Here is a 13,930-nt window from a genome sequence, read left to right as displayed (position 1 = left end):
ACTTTTAACAATGGACATTGTCTCAAAGCAGCTTTACAGTATAAAGTATAGAAGCATAGAAAGAATCATAAAGTTCAATGTTAAGCTACTATTTATCGCTAACATTTATCTCTAATGAGCAGGCCTGGGTCGACGGTGGCAAGGAAAAACTTCCTGAGATGATATGAGGAAGAAACCTTGAGAGGAACCAGACTCAAGCCAACCTCATCTGGGTGTCACTGTAGAGTTGTTGTTGTTCTTTCAGCTGCTCCCAGCGTGTGCAGGGTCGCCACAGTGGACCAAATGGTCCACTCAACAACGTGGCACAGATCTTATGCCGGATGCCCTTCCTGACGCAACCCATCCGGGCTTGGGACCGGCACTGCATCCAGTGGCTGGGGTTTGGGCACTGGCTGGGAATCGAACCCGGGCCTTCCGCATGGTAGGCAAGAAACCTACCACTGAGCCACCAGTGCCCACGGGTGTCACTGTAGAGTAAATGTAAATGATGATAATGCCCTTTCTTCAACAGTTTCTAGTCACGAGGAATTGTGCAACTAAGAGCTCTTGAGGAACGAATAGGCCAGTGTAATTTATGAGCTCATTATTGACACAGAACTAATTCCTTCTGCCGAAAGCTGTCTGAGGCAACGGCAGTTCAAAGACGGCGTGATGGTCTCCAAGTGGTTCTATCCACAGCACTCCCCTGCGTCACAGGCTGTCCAAACAGATCTATTCCCACCACCAGGCAATGAGACTCCAACCACAGGTAGAACAGGGGTAGAGGGTGTACAATTTGAAAACTACCCAAGATATGACCTCCAGCACTTGGAACATTAAGAACCACGCTGCAACTTTTTTCAGAAAGATCACGGGAATGGACTTCAGGCCAAAGTAAGCATAAAAAGTCCACGTATACAGACAATGAGAGATGAAGGAGATCTCAAAACAGCTATCTTCTGCAGTAGACATAAACAGTGCATAATCACCTGATGGATCACAAAGATAAAACCTGAATCAAGCACATTGTGGGCTACATTAGGACAAACACAGCAATTTCACACAGCAATTGAGCCGAAACTGTCTAGATGCTACGAACTAACTTCACCAGAACAGCAAACTGTTTATGGGAAGGTCCATTCTCTCACCATACACTGAAAGGGTTTTTTTTCCTCAACAGAATGTGTGCCATTTCTCACTATGCTATTCACTCATACACAGCCCTGAAGAAGTCTTGATTTGGTTTGGTCAGAAGATGCTGATTAAATTTCTATAACATAGTTCTGACAATAGACTTCCCATGTAAACAGATTGAAAAAATTGTTCTGTACTTGTTGGTTTAATGAAGCTTTCTGCAGAATGTTTATTTTTGGCATTTTTGGCAGGAGTGTAGCAGTGTAGCAATCTGAGGTAACGCTTGTGACACTGGAAATTCTTCAGTATTTCGTGGTTTTGGGGTTTCTCTGTAAAATGACAAGCTTCACTTTTTGTCTTGTAGAGGAGAGTCTGGCGATAAATTTAATGTCTCTAGCTGTGAAAATGTAAATATTAACAGGAACTAACTTGTTCAGTAACAGGTATAACGTCATTTTTTTAACAGATGACATTGTCAGTGATTGCAAATTGCTGTGAAAAAAACAACAGACAACAAACCAATCCATAGGCTGATTATTTTCCCATAACAACACACTGTGAAACATTTTATTTTTTGCAATTATAGACAAAATAAGCAACACTTACACTTTCTTATCTTCAATTATCACTAGATAGAGACTCAATACTGATATTAACTGTTTCTACTCTCTGTCTCTGTTCACGTTATGCAAAATAACTCCATCCTTTTTTTTCCACCTACAAGACCTGTGTTTTTATTATATTTATATTCTGAATTTATATGTTCCTGTAAAGCTGCTTTGCTGCATTGTTCATTGCCAAACCTTGTTACGTTCACACTTTGGATGCTTTGCTACTGTTTGGTTCAAATTGACCCAGGACATTATTGGGGTTTTAAAAGCACTAGAGAAATAAAAAAAAAATAAAATACATAAATGTCACTTGCACATATTGTCTTTCTCTCAATCCCAAACACTATATAACATTATTAATGTTCGCAATTACTAGATCACTTTTAACAATGGAAGTGACATTTGTTTTTGTGATAGTTATAATTTGTGTAAGAAAATACACTATAATAAAGACCACAGTGATATATTGTCTAGAAAAAAAAGAAACATAACAATGTTTAAATTTTATATTACTTTGAACTGATTTATTAAATATATGTGATGCATGAGAAATAAAAGATTATTGCGGTAACTGGCCACGAAATACAGCTTTTAAAAATGCATACATATATACATATATATATATATACATATATATATATATATATATATATATATATATATATACATATATATATACATATATATATATATATACACATATACATATATACATATACATATATACATATACATATATACATATACATATATACATATACATATATACATATACATATATACATATACATATATACATATACATATATATATATATATATATATATATATATATATATATATATACACACACACACACATACATACATACATACATACATACATACACACACACACACAGGGTTTGGACAATGAAACTGAAACGCCTGGATTTAGACCACAATAATTCATTAGTATGGTGTAGGGCCTCCTTTTGCGGCCAGTACAGCATCAATTCGTCTTGGGAATGACAGATACAAGTCCTGCACAGTGGCCAGAGGGATTTTGAGCCATTCTTCTTGCAGAATAGTGGCCAGGTCACTACATGATGCTGGTGGAGGAAAACCTTTCCTGACTCGCTCCTCCAAAACACCCCAAAGTGGCTCAATAATATTTAGATCTGGTGACTGTGCAGGCCATGGGAGATGTTCAACTTCACTTTCATGTTCATCAAACCACTCTGTCACCAGTCTTGCTTGGTGCATTATCATCCTGATACACGGCACCGCCTTCAGGATACAATGTTTGAACCATTGGGTGCACATGGTCCTCCAGAATGGTTCGGTAGTCCTTGGCAGTGATGCGCCCATCTAGCACAAGTATTGGGCCTAGGGAATGCCATGATATTGCAGCCCAAACCATCACTGATCCACCCCCATGCTTCACTCTGGGCATGCAACAGTCTGGGTGGTACGCTTCTTTGGGGCTTCTCCACACCGTAACTCTCCCGGATGTGGGAAAGACAGTAAAGGTGGACTCATCAGAGAACAATACATGTTTCACACTGTCCACAGCCCAAGATTTTCGCTACTGACACCACTGAAACCGACATTTGGCATTGGCACGAGTGACCAAAGGTTTGGCTATAACAGCCCGGCCATGTACATTGACCCTGTGGAGCTCCCGACGGACAGTTTTGGTGGAAACAGGAGAGTTGAGGTGCACATTTAATTCTGCCGTGAGTTGGGTTAGCCTCTTAAGTTGGCGACCTCTTCGCACTATGTGCCTAACCCTAACCCTAGGCGCATAGTGCGAAGAGGTCGCCAACTTTCTGCAGAGTCAATCGCTACAGACCTCCAAACTTCATGTGGCCTTCAGATTAGCTCAAGAACAGTGCGCAGAGAGCTTCATGGAATGGGTTTCCATGGCCGAGCAGCTGCATCCAAGCCATACATCACCAAGTGCAATGCAAAGCGTCGGATGCAGTGGTGTAAAGCACGCCGCCACTGGACTCTAGAGCAGTGGAGATGCGTTCTCTGGAGTGACGAATCGCGCTTCTCCATCTGGCAATCTGATGGACGAGTCTGGGTTTGGCGGTTGCCAGGAGAACGGTACTTGTCTGACTGCATTGTGCCAAGTGTAAAGTTTGGTGGAGGGGGGATTATGGTGTGGGGTTGTTTTTCAGGAGCTGGGCTTGGCCCCTTAGTTCCAGTGAAAGGAACTCTGAATGCTTCAGCATACCAAGACATTTTGGACAATTCCATGCTATATATATATATTATATATATATATATATTACATACATATATACATACATATATATATATATATATATATATATATATATATATATATATACATACATATATATACACACATACAAACAAACACACATACATACATACACAGACACACACATATATATATTGCTGTAAGGGTCCAGTTTGCAGTAAATCCAAGACATTACTTTAGTCCCAAACACAAAGTACCTTCTCTGCTCAAATACAATACCACAGAGAGTAATGACTGATAAATTTGAAGAATTAATTACACATCACTAATCAAACTAAACAGGTCAGCAACCCTAACGCACAGATGGATGCAAAAAGCGGATGAAGAAAGAAAGTCTTGACAAAGATAAATATGCAGAGTGCTAGTACATATAAGTAGCTAAAAATAAGATTGATGTGTAGCTCCCTCCCATCTCCAATAACATTGCATTGCTCCATTACTGAGCTGTTAATACTGAACAGCAATTAATGACCTACAATATAAATCAGCACTGGACACCTGAGATGTATATATACTGCAATTATAGTGTTACATACTGCTACATTATGCCTATTGTATATGCTGCTCCTGCTGTCTGCCAAGCAGCCACCTTAGGGTATCTTTTAAAACTATGAATCGTGTTCCAGCAGGACCACTAACTAACGCTACTTTTCTAATGTTGTTACAAATTGCTGTGTCAAGTTTTTAACCAAAGCATCAGTACTTGCACTCTACAGAAGTGTGTACTGGTCTGTGCTGCTCTGCGTACACTACTGTACTGTAGCGTAGTGTTATGTCCTGTTTGCACACGTGTACTTTATATGGAAAATGTACTTGTTTGGTGTTGTCTTACGTTGTCCTCTGTGTCTTTATGCAGCACCAAGGTCTTGGAAGAATGTTGTTTCATTTCACTGTGTACTGCACCGGCAATATATGGTTGAAATGACAATAAAAGCTTCTTTACCTTACTTGTCTTATGCTACATAACACATACATTGATTTTATCACTTCAGGTGTCCCGTCACTATATTATGAAGTCGTCAGTAGGCAGTCCTACTATTAGTTGCCATAGTAATAACGTTTCTCAGCGCATGGCACAACTAGCATTCCACTCGACAACAAATCGTCTTTCTTGACGCTACAGGGAAACATTCTGGAGGGAGATTTGATGTTTGTGTGTAAAATATAGCAGTGAATATAAGCATAATATTATAGGAGATAAAGGAGAAGCACTGTGTGCTGTTTACCACAGATCACTTGCACTCTACTGTCTTCAATTCCATCTGTAGTCGCTACACTAAGTCACTGTGCATTTCCATGAAGTTATACTTTTCTCAAATGTATTGTGTTGTTGTATAGTCAGCAATGGGCGCTGTTGCCGGATTTTGCTGGAGTCAGCTCTCATTGACTGGCCTTCACAAGACTTCACTGACATTAACTTTATAAGATTCCTGAACCATACAGGAGGCATAAACACCATTCATCTGAAAGATAATTTCTCAGTTGGTGTTTTGATGATGATGGTGGTTTGTTTGTTTGTCAGGAATGCAGTGATTTTATATGTATATAAGTGTTTGCTAACGAGTCTTCGTAAGGTACAGGGCCACCACAAGCTACCAGAACAACTTCAGTGCTCGCTGGCACTGATTCCACAAGTCTCTTGAACAGTATTGGAGGAATGAACAGCATTCAAATATATTTTCTCAGTATGATCAAAACACACTGCACATTGCAAAATCCCCCACAGGCCTTCAATTGAGTTAAAATCTGGTGACTGTAACAGATAGACAGAGCAGATGATCTGTCCATCCAGACCACCCAGTGATCCTGAATGTATTGTGTATGAGGTGAGGCGGGACATCCTAGAAAAGAATACGCCCATCAGGATAAAAATGTTTCACCTAGCATTGCAGTGGACCTAAGCCATGCCAATGAAAATGAGTCCAGTTTTTCCCTTTAATCTGTCGTCCATCTTAAAATGTTGAAGCAAGAGGGCTGGGTGGGTTAAAAAATGGATTAATGAATTGCATTAATTTTGGTCATGTGACTGGCAGACACAGTAAGCTGGACTAGAATATATCTGAAATTAGTCAGGATGATCGTAGCCAGAAAATAAATAAATAAGTAAATAAATGAATAAATAAATAAACAAATAAATAAGCAGGTAAGTATGTAAATAAATAAATAAATTAAACAAAAATTTAATTATTAAAATAATAAAATAAATAATTAAGTAGGTAAGTAATTAAGTAAGTAAGTAATTATTAATAATTAAAAAATAAATGGGAGATTAGTTCAAGTATCACAAACACAATATGTCGCAATTCCAGTTTACAAATGATAAATGACGCAGCTGTCATGTTTGCCATATGACTACATTTTCCTTGTACATCACCAAGTTAACAAGGAAGCATACACTGCAGAAAATGTCTTTAAAATGCCAATAACGTCAGCAAAAGCTGCAATTTGCATTCTCTATAGAACCCAGAACACTTCACTCATCTAGTTAATAACCCATTATTGCTCTCAACCTGGTTTTTTCCCCTCAATCCCATTTTCTCCTTTGTGTTGTGTAATAGAAACAATTTCTATTCATAGTGCATTTAAAAAAAAAAATTCTTTAAATCAATTCAAAGATCAGATTTGTGGAAACTCATCAGCTACTGTTAGGCAGCTGCAAACAACAGGCAGACAAAAATGTTAATGTTTATGTGTGGATTTCGACAAATTATTACCCAAGAAATGAATCACCCCAGGAAAATATACAGTTTTGAATGGAATCGTTTGCAATGCCCTGATAATATGAATAATGTGTAGCACTGTCTGATTTAGAAAAACTTCAAAACACTATGCATGATTACTGCAAAAGAGTTGCTGCTTTTTTTAATCACTTAACATTCAATAAGTGTAGTGGTCATCATTATTCCAAACAAACGCACTAGAACAAATACGTAAAAGACTCATGCCAAATGCACCGTGTGCGTTTTCTGAATGCTGTGACCAGCCCACTCTGTCAGAGCGGCAGCTGGTCACACGACTGAGCACCACCATTAATCATTTTAAGGTTTATTCTAATCGTAAGTCCTGGATCCAGTGCACATATAAAGGGTGCAAGGGTTTTGATCACTGTGCTAACCTGCAAAAGTTAAATAATACACTCTTTAAACTTGTACGGAACTGGGCATCTCTTACTTCCTGATTTCTGCTCTGTCGTCTGAGGAACAGCTGAAACTGAACTGGTGGAACTACTGGTGAACTACAGGACCCATACGCAGAGCTGAACTAGTGACCTTCCCTAAAATAATGTTTACTGAAGCCAGGAGTCAAGAGACTTCCGCTTTCAGCAGCATAACCATGATGTAGTGGGCAGTAACCACATGACTAACTTTAATTTCCATTAATATGAAATTACAACAGCATTTTACTAGTCCTCATTGAAAAAAAATTGCTTTTCTAAATTTACACACACACACAAATACACACACACAATCACCCCCCTATACATACACACACAAATACATACACACCTACATACATACACTCACACATGTGCATACATGCACACACAAATACATACACAAACACCCCCATACACACACGCACACAAATACATACACACCTACGTACACACAAATACATACACACCTACGCACACACAAATACATACAGACAAACACCCCCCATACACACACACACAAATACATACAGACAAACATCCCCCATATACACACACACACACAAATACATAGACAAACATCCCCCATATACACACACAAATACATACAGACAAACACCCCCCATACACACACACACAAATACATACAGACAAACACCCCCCATACACACACACACAAATACATACAGACAAACACCCCCCATACACACACACACAAATACATACAGACAAACATCCTCCATATACACACACACACACACAAATACATAGACAAACATCCCCCATATACACACACACACACACACATGCATGCATATATACAGTATATAGATACACATACATAATTTAGACTCTTCATGAACACTGAGATGGGTGTTACGTATAATGAGGTTATTAAGATGAGCAGTTGATACAAACACAGCCATTAAAGCCACAGTGTACAGTACTTGTGGTCAAAACTTTTGAGTACTAATGTCAGGCCACATTATAATAAGATCTTCCCGAGCTTCTCTGACTCAGATCCTGTAACAGTAATTCACATTCAGAGCTAGAGAAGGTCGAGTCTTCAAAAATGTCCAAAAATTTGCATGCACATGTCATACGCCAGCTCTGATATATCAATCACCCTCACACTTTCAGGCCCACAAGAAGTCCTCTAAACGCAGACTGGGAGAAGTCATGACCAACAGGGTATACTGGATTGTGAGTAGAAAAAAAATTCAGGCCTGAGAGAGAGTTTTAAACAGGTTCGCTAGCGTGACGTGTATGAATCTGGCGTGATGACGTGTATGAATCTGGCGTGATGACGTGTATGAATCTGGCGTGATGACGTGTATGAATCTGGCGTGATGACGTGTATGAATCTGGCGTGATGACGTGTATGAATCTGGCGTGATGACGTGTATGAATCTGGCGTGATGACGTGTATGAATCTGGCGTGATGACGTGTATGAATCAAGCGTGATTGTTTCTATTGTTGTGCAGGTTGTATCGATATCTGATGAGCTAAAGAACTCCAGAGAGTCAGCCTAATGGAGTTGTTTATGCCTTTGTGTATTTTTGGAAATTTAGCTGTGCCCTGAAGATACACAGAGTCTCAGGGAAAGCCTCTAGTTTCAGCCCATGGTCCAGTGCACACCTTGAGATAACAGAGGAGCACCCTGAGCTACAACCAGAGCTTATATTTATAGCTAGCTAGCTAACAATAGCCGACTCATTCGCCGATGTAGGTTATGAGGACACGAGGAGTAGAGGCACTGCTGCTTGATCAGGCACTCACAATACCAGCTGATAACAGTTGATAAGAGCTAGAAGATCTTGTTGAGAAACTGTGACAAAGGCACTTACAATAAATTAATATTTGGACTGCATCCACAATACACCACTGGCATCATCCCGATTCAGGTATACTACGAAGAGAAATTATGAGGATTGGAACACAGCCCATTTGAATTCTATCTGAATGTGTGACAGTAATGCAGCAAAAATTGTGTTACGTTAAGAAATGTTCGTCTGTCCGTGGCTTGCAATCACATTTTCTACCAGAGAGGGTGAAAATCTACTTCCTGTAGCTTTCTAAGTTCACTTTTTTGGCAGCTAGCATTAAACCGTTTGCCTGAAAACAAGAGACTGTAAAACTGTAATCAAATCTCTGATGTGCATTGTTAAAGAGAGGACACAAACATATTAGCGCTGGAAGCACTCTTTTACCTGACAGCTCTGTCAGCAGTTAAATCGTTAATTAATCATCGAGACTGAAGTCATCCTGCTGTTCCGCTGCTGGAAACCGGAGTCTCCAGAAGCACAGAGGCTTTGTGCTCTCACATAAAGCCTCAACACTAGTCCAACTTGTGTCATCGTGGTAGCTAATGTGAAAAACCACAGAAATTGCTAATGACTGCCACAACTGGATATCTTAATAATCTTGTATAGATTACTCTGGGGATGCTGAAAAAGTACACAAGAGTAGAAATGCAGAAGTGGCATTTATAAATGTTTCTGAAAGTCATGATGCATGGCCTCTTTTATTGGCAGCGGAAATTTGCAAGAGATGAAAGATTTGAAGCTGTGAGAAAATGTAAATGACACAATCAAAAAAAAAGAGAGAGAGAGAGAGAGAGAGAGAGAGAGAGAGAGAAAAGCATTAAAGAGCCAGCGAGCCTGGAGCTAAACGGTACAGGCCTGCTTAGCAGTGAGCCAGAGCTAATGGGATTATCACACTGCTCTATCGTTCACGGCGAGAACATTGCCCCTGTCAGCTACACAAAATCCCATTAACACTCCACCTTTTTCTGCAGTAGAGGCCGTCACTGAGCCTGTAGTGACAGCCTGAGTCCTGGACGCACAAGTCAGCAGACACATACCTGATACCGATACCGATACTGATACTTCAACATGGCATTTCATGAGAGAAGTGAAAGCACTTCAAAGCTACAAGCAAAGATTTATAAATCTGTTTCTTTTCACCACAGATTAATGGAAAATTCCTGCCAACTTACAAATTGTTTCAGTTTTTTTTTTCCAAATACCATTACTAAAATACGCTTCCGTAATAAATAGAGGCTTCCATCCTGTTGTTAGCAAATAATGCAGGGCTTTAAATACTTCTAAGTGGTTCGCTGTTTACACTGTTTAAGGCGGCATGCTGGAAAAGTCTAAGTTAGAAGCAGTATTTCAGAATAATCTAAACCTCCACTCATTACGAAATGAAAGCCATCCACAAAAAAGACGGTCAAAAGCAAATGTGCAGTTCTAAAACAGATGATTTTCCTCCCCAGATGTGGCGCCACTACTAGCTAAGCTTCATTTGCATTCACCAAATTCTTTGCCCAAACATGGGCCATTTATGCTTTAAGAGAGAGAAGGAGACGTGTGTTTTCCTGAAAGGAATGATGGGTATTATTTCTGCTCTGTCCAAACACATCAAGCCTTAAAACCTCCCCAAAAAGTACTGATACTGTTCTCTGGCACTAAGTCTACAAAGACCAAACAAGGCTTTGCTCACGGGGAAAACGCTGAGGTACAGCTGTGATGGACAAACTCGATGAATCCATTACGCCAAAACGCCGGGCACCTGCTCTACTTCCTCTCAGACAACAGCAACAACAAACGCTGATCTGGAGATGAGCTGATAGAAAAAGTTGCAAAAATAGCACATGCGCAAGTGTAATGAGGGGGAAAAGCATGTTCAGATAAAAGAAGAAAACAAATGAAAAGCAGGAAAAATCTGTGTAACTTTATGAAAAAGAACTAGTCAGAAAACTAGTGACGATCTACAGAGGCACTGATGCTTTTTTTGTGCTCTGGGTATCAGACAATTAAAAAAAATTAATGAGCACAGCCAAGTTGACATGATCTTATTAGTTAATGTCAGTCATCTTAATGTGATTAAAATGGAAATAATAATCCTATATGACCTACTTGATTTGACTGAAAATGAAAATGATCAGTGGATCAAAAATCCTGTTACTTGTTATCCAGTGTTTTAGGTCATACACAGCCTCAAAATTGGGCAACATTTCGATTCAACAACGCACTTCTATTGTATTTGTTACTTTCTTCTAATACCTTTGACTTCACTTTCAAAGGAAAAATCTATTTTCTACCCACTACCCACTCACTACACACTTCATCACTGCATATTTCTATATTTATACATTTTCAAAGTCTTCCACTGATTTTTTAAAGCATCCGAGAGCATCAAACAGCTAGATTCTTGCTAACTAAACATTAACAGGTGTGTCTGTTATGTCTGACATATACAGTGTGCATCGTGACAGCAGACTCCTTTCTATATTCACTTATTAGCTGAGCAAATATATAAACAGTTCATATAAACATCCTAGCTAACAGATTAGGAATAAAGCTGTTGTTATTCAGCCCGAGTTAATATTTCTCCACATTTTTGGTGATAGGGACAAAAGATTTACCCTTGGTGCCAAAAATCAGTGTCCTATTTAAGAAAGATGTCTGTTTTAATCTTTCTTTCATACTTTGAGCACATTTAAGAAAATTGTCTAAACTTTATTATTAAAGCTGTAACTTCGACTTTTATCAGACGTTTTATTTAGATTTGCACTTTTTCTTGAGTAAAGAATTTGCATATTTCATTCACCTCTAATTACTACACAAAAATACAGACTTGCAAGGGTGATAGAAAGTACAGGCAGCTGGAGCACCAGCAGTTCAGCAAAGTTAGTTTTTAATTCATAGCTGCCTGGTGGACATGTAGGTGCAAAAACTTGAAAAAGAAAAAAATTCTTGTATTATCTCTCACAGATATAAAGGTTTTTATTTGATATTTACATTTAAAGTTAAAGTCAAACTTAAGTAATGCCAAAGTAGAGCTCCAAAGTCGTCATATAAATCCACTAAACACAGCTGCCTCGCTGGTAAGATGACTCGGATATCATATGTGAAACCAATCCAACTTGCTAACTTTTTGGGGCACAAACACAATGTTCTACTTGATCACACGATCCATTAACGGCACTAAAACACCAGCTAGCTTGGCCAACATATGTTATTATGCTACGTTTTAGTCTAGTCAGATTTCCAGGCAAACCAAACCATGGGACTGGGCGTCACACTGCAGCTCTTTGTTGCCAGAAGTCTGACTCTGTCCCCTCTTTTTGATGTTCTCTCTGATTTAGACCAAACAGATGAAAACAGAGCATGCAATCCAGATGGCCAACTTAAACCATCAATAATAAAGCATATCTTTGTATATTTAATGTCTTCAAATTGCCCATGTCAAAAAAAGCACTTCCAGATGAATGTAGGTAGCAAAGAGTCTGCAGCCTATGATGCATTAGTGGCCACTTGGACCTTTGCTTCTGCTCTTCAGTGAAAGTACCACTGATCAAAGTATCCAACAGGTGCATTAACACAAATACACGTGGATACGGTCAAAAGGAATGTACACACAAACAGCTAACAGCAGAACCATCACAGGCTGGAAAAAACAGTAGCATGTGCTGGCTTCTGAGAAGCAAATGAAGAAAAGCATACGGTACGGCAGAGATGGAAATAGAAGAAGGAAGAGGTGTATGTGGTGTCTAGCATTTAAAATACATAGAATAAATGTATACCAGAAAAAAAAAAAAAAAAACACTGATGCTTGTTTCTATGAACTACGAATTACTTATTCACTAAATATAGACATATTTGTCCAACATATTTATAGCATACCCAGTTTTGTTTGAAATCTCCAGACATTAAAGCAGACAGAAAAATTAGAGACATTAATTAAATACAGCAAACTTCTCACCGGAAAAGTTTACTTTGTAGTAAAAAGAAGGCTGATGTTATTTTTTTTTTCTGATTATGATGTATTACGTTTTTTTTTTTTAACTCAGATCAAGTGTTCATACACAAGGTAAGAAATGTAAAGCTTATGAACAGGATTAAAATACAGAAACTGGCCCTTTTAAACCTCAATCAGACCTGCTGAAAGGTTAAAAGGTAACTAAACAAAGACAACTGAGCTATTTTACCATTAGTAGGCGATATAAATGTTCGCTTTGCCCTGGTCAACCTGATAACAAGTGAAAAACGGCATATTAATGAACTCCGCTAGACATCATGAAGCGGTCAAGGGAGGGCAATCCACTTCAGCTAGTCAATCATACATGCCCAAACACATCAGCAAGACTGCTATCTCCATACCATATCACAAAACAATGAATGAAACTTGTCCCGGCTTACAGCTGCCAGGCACCCAAACACGTCCCCTACCTTCTTACATTAGCTAAGAGACAAAGACAAACAGACACAGAGAGAATAATCAGAAGGTGAGACTGAAAGGGAGAAGAGTTCAGTATAAAGAACTGTTAAATACTCACAATGTATCCCGTATGTGTGTATGTGCGCGTGTGTGAAAGAGAGAGAGGGAGGAAGAGTGTGTTTGTGTTGTGTGTGTGTGTGTGTGTGTGTGTAGCCTCAAGAGTAAGCCTTCTTCACTTTGGCTTTAGTGAGGAGGATCCACAGGCAGGCCCTTATGCTGTTCAAATGACTCATACGCAGTCTTCCTCCTGCACTGTGCAGCCACAAGGAGGTAAACATTTCCAAATATGGAGACAAAAATGGGAGAAAGATTGGGGGGCAAAAATTTATTCAGCTTGCTCTCACTGCCTGGAATGCCACTCGCTGGCCGCGCTGGCCAAAGTCACTTGGAAGCCAAATGTGTGGTTCATACCGTCTGCCAGGATAAGGTTGATAATTGTGTAGGGTTGTGAGAAAGAAAGGCAGTCTGATCAGAGCCAAGTGCCTTGTAGAGGTC

At 39.2% G+C, this 13,930-nt stretch overlaps 1 protein-coding gene across 3 annotated transcripts in view; it reads right to left on the bottom strand.

Annotated features, from left to right (window-relative positions):
* The window catches only part of lpp (LIM domain containing preferred translocation partner in lipoma), a 217,050-nt gene that overhangs the window by 185,917 nt on the left and 17,203 nt on the right, over positions 1–13,930 (bottom strand). The window contains exon 1 of one of the 3 annotated variants that reach the window (XM_058402434.1): positions 13,494–13,634. The exons of the other annotated variants lie outside the window; for them this stretch is intronic. The gene's annotated coding sequence lies outside the window, so the exon portion shown is untranslated. Of the gene's footprint in view, positions 1–13,493; positions 13,635–13,930 lie in introns of those variants that run through there. 3 annotated transcript variants of the gene reach the window in all.

This window comes from Hemibagrus wyckioides, linkage group LG11 (genome assembly GCF_019097595.1).
Source record: "Hemibagrus wyckioides isolate EC202008001 linkage group LG11, SWU_Hwy_1.0, whole genome shotgun sequence".
Lineage (NCBI taxonomy): Eukaryota > Metazoa > Chordata > Actinopteri > Siluriformes > Bagridae > Hemibagrus > Hemibagrus wyckioides.
The sequence above is the reverse complement of the archived record's forward strand: the minus strand, read 5'-3'. Positions and strand labels throughout refer to the sequence as shown.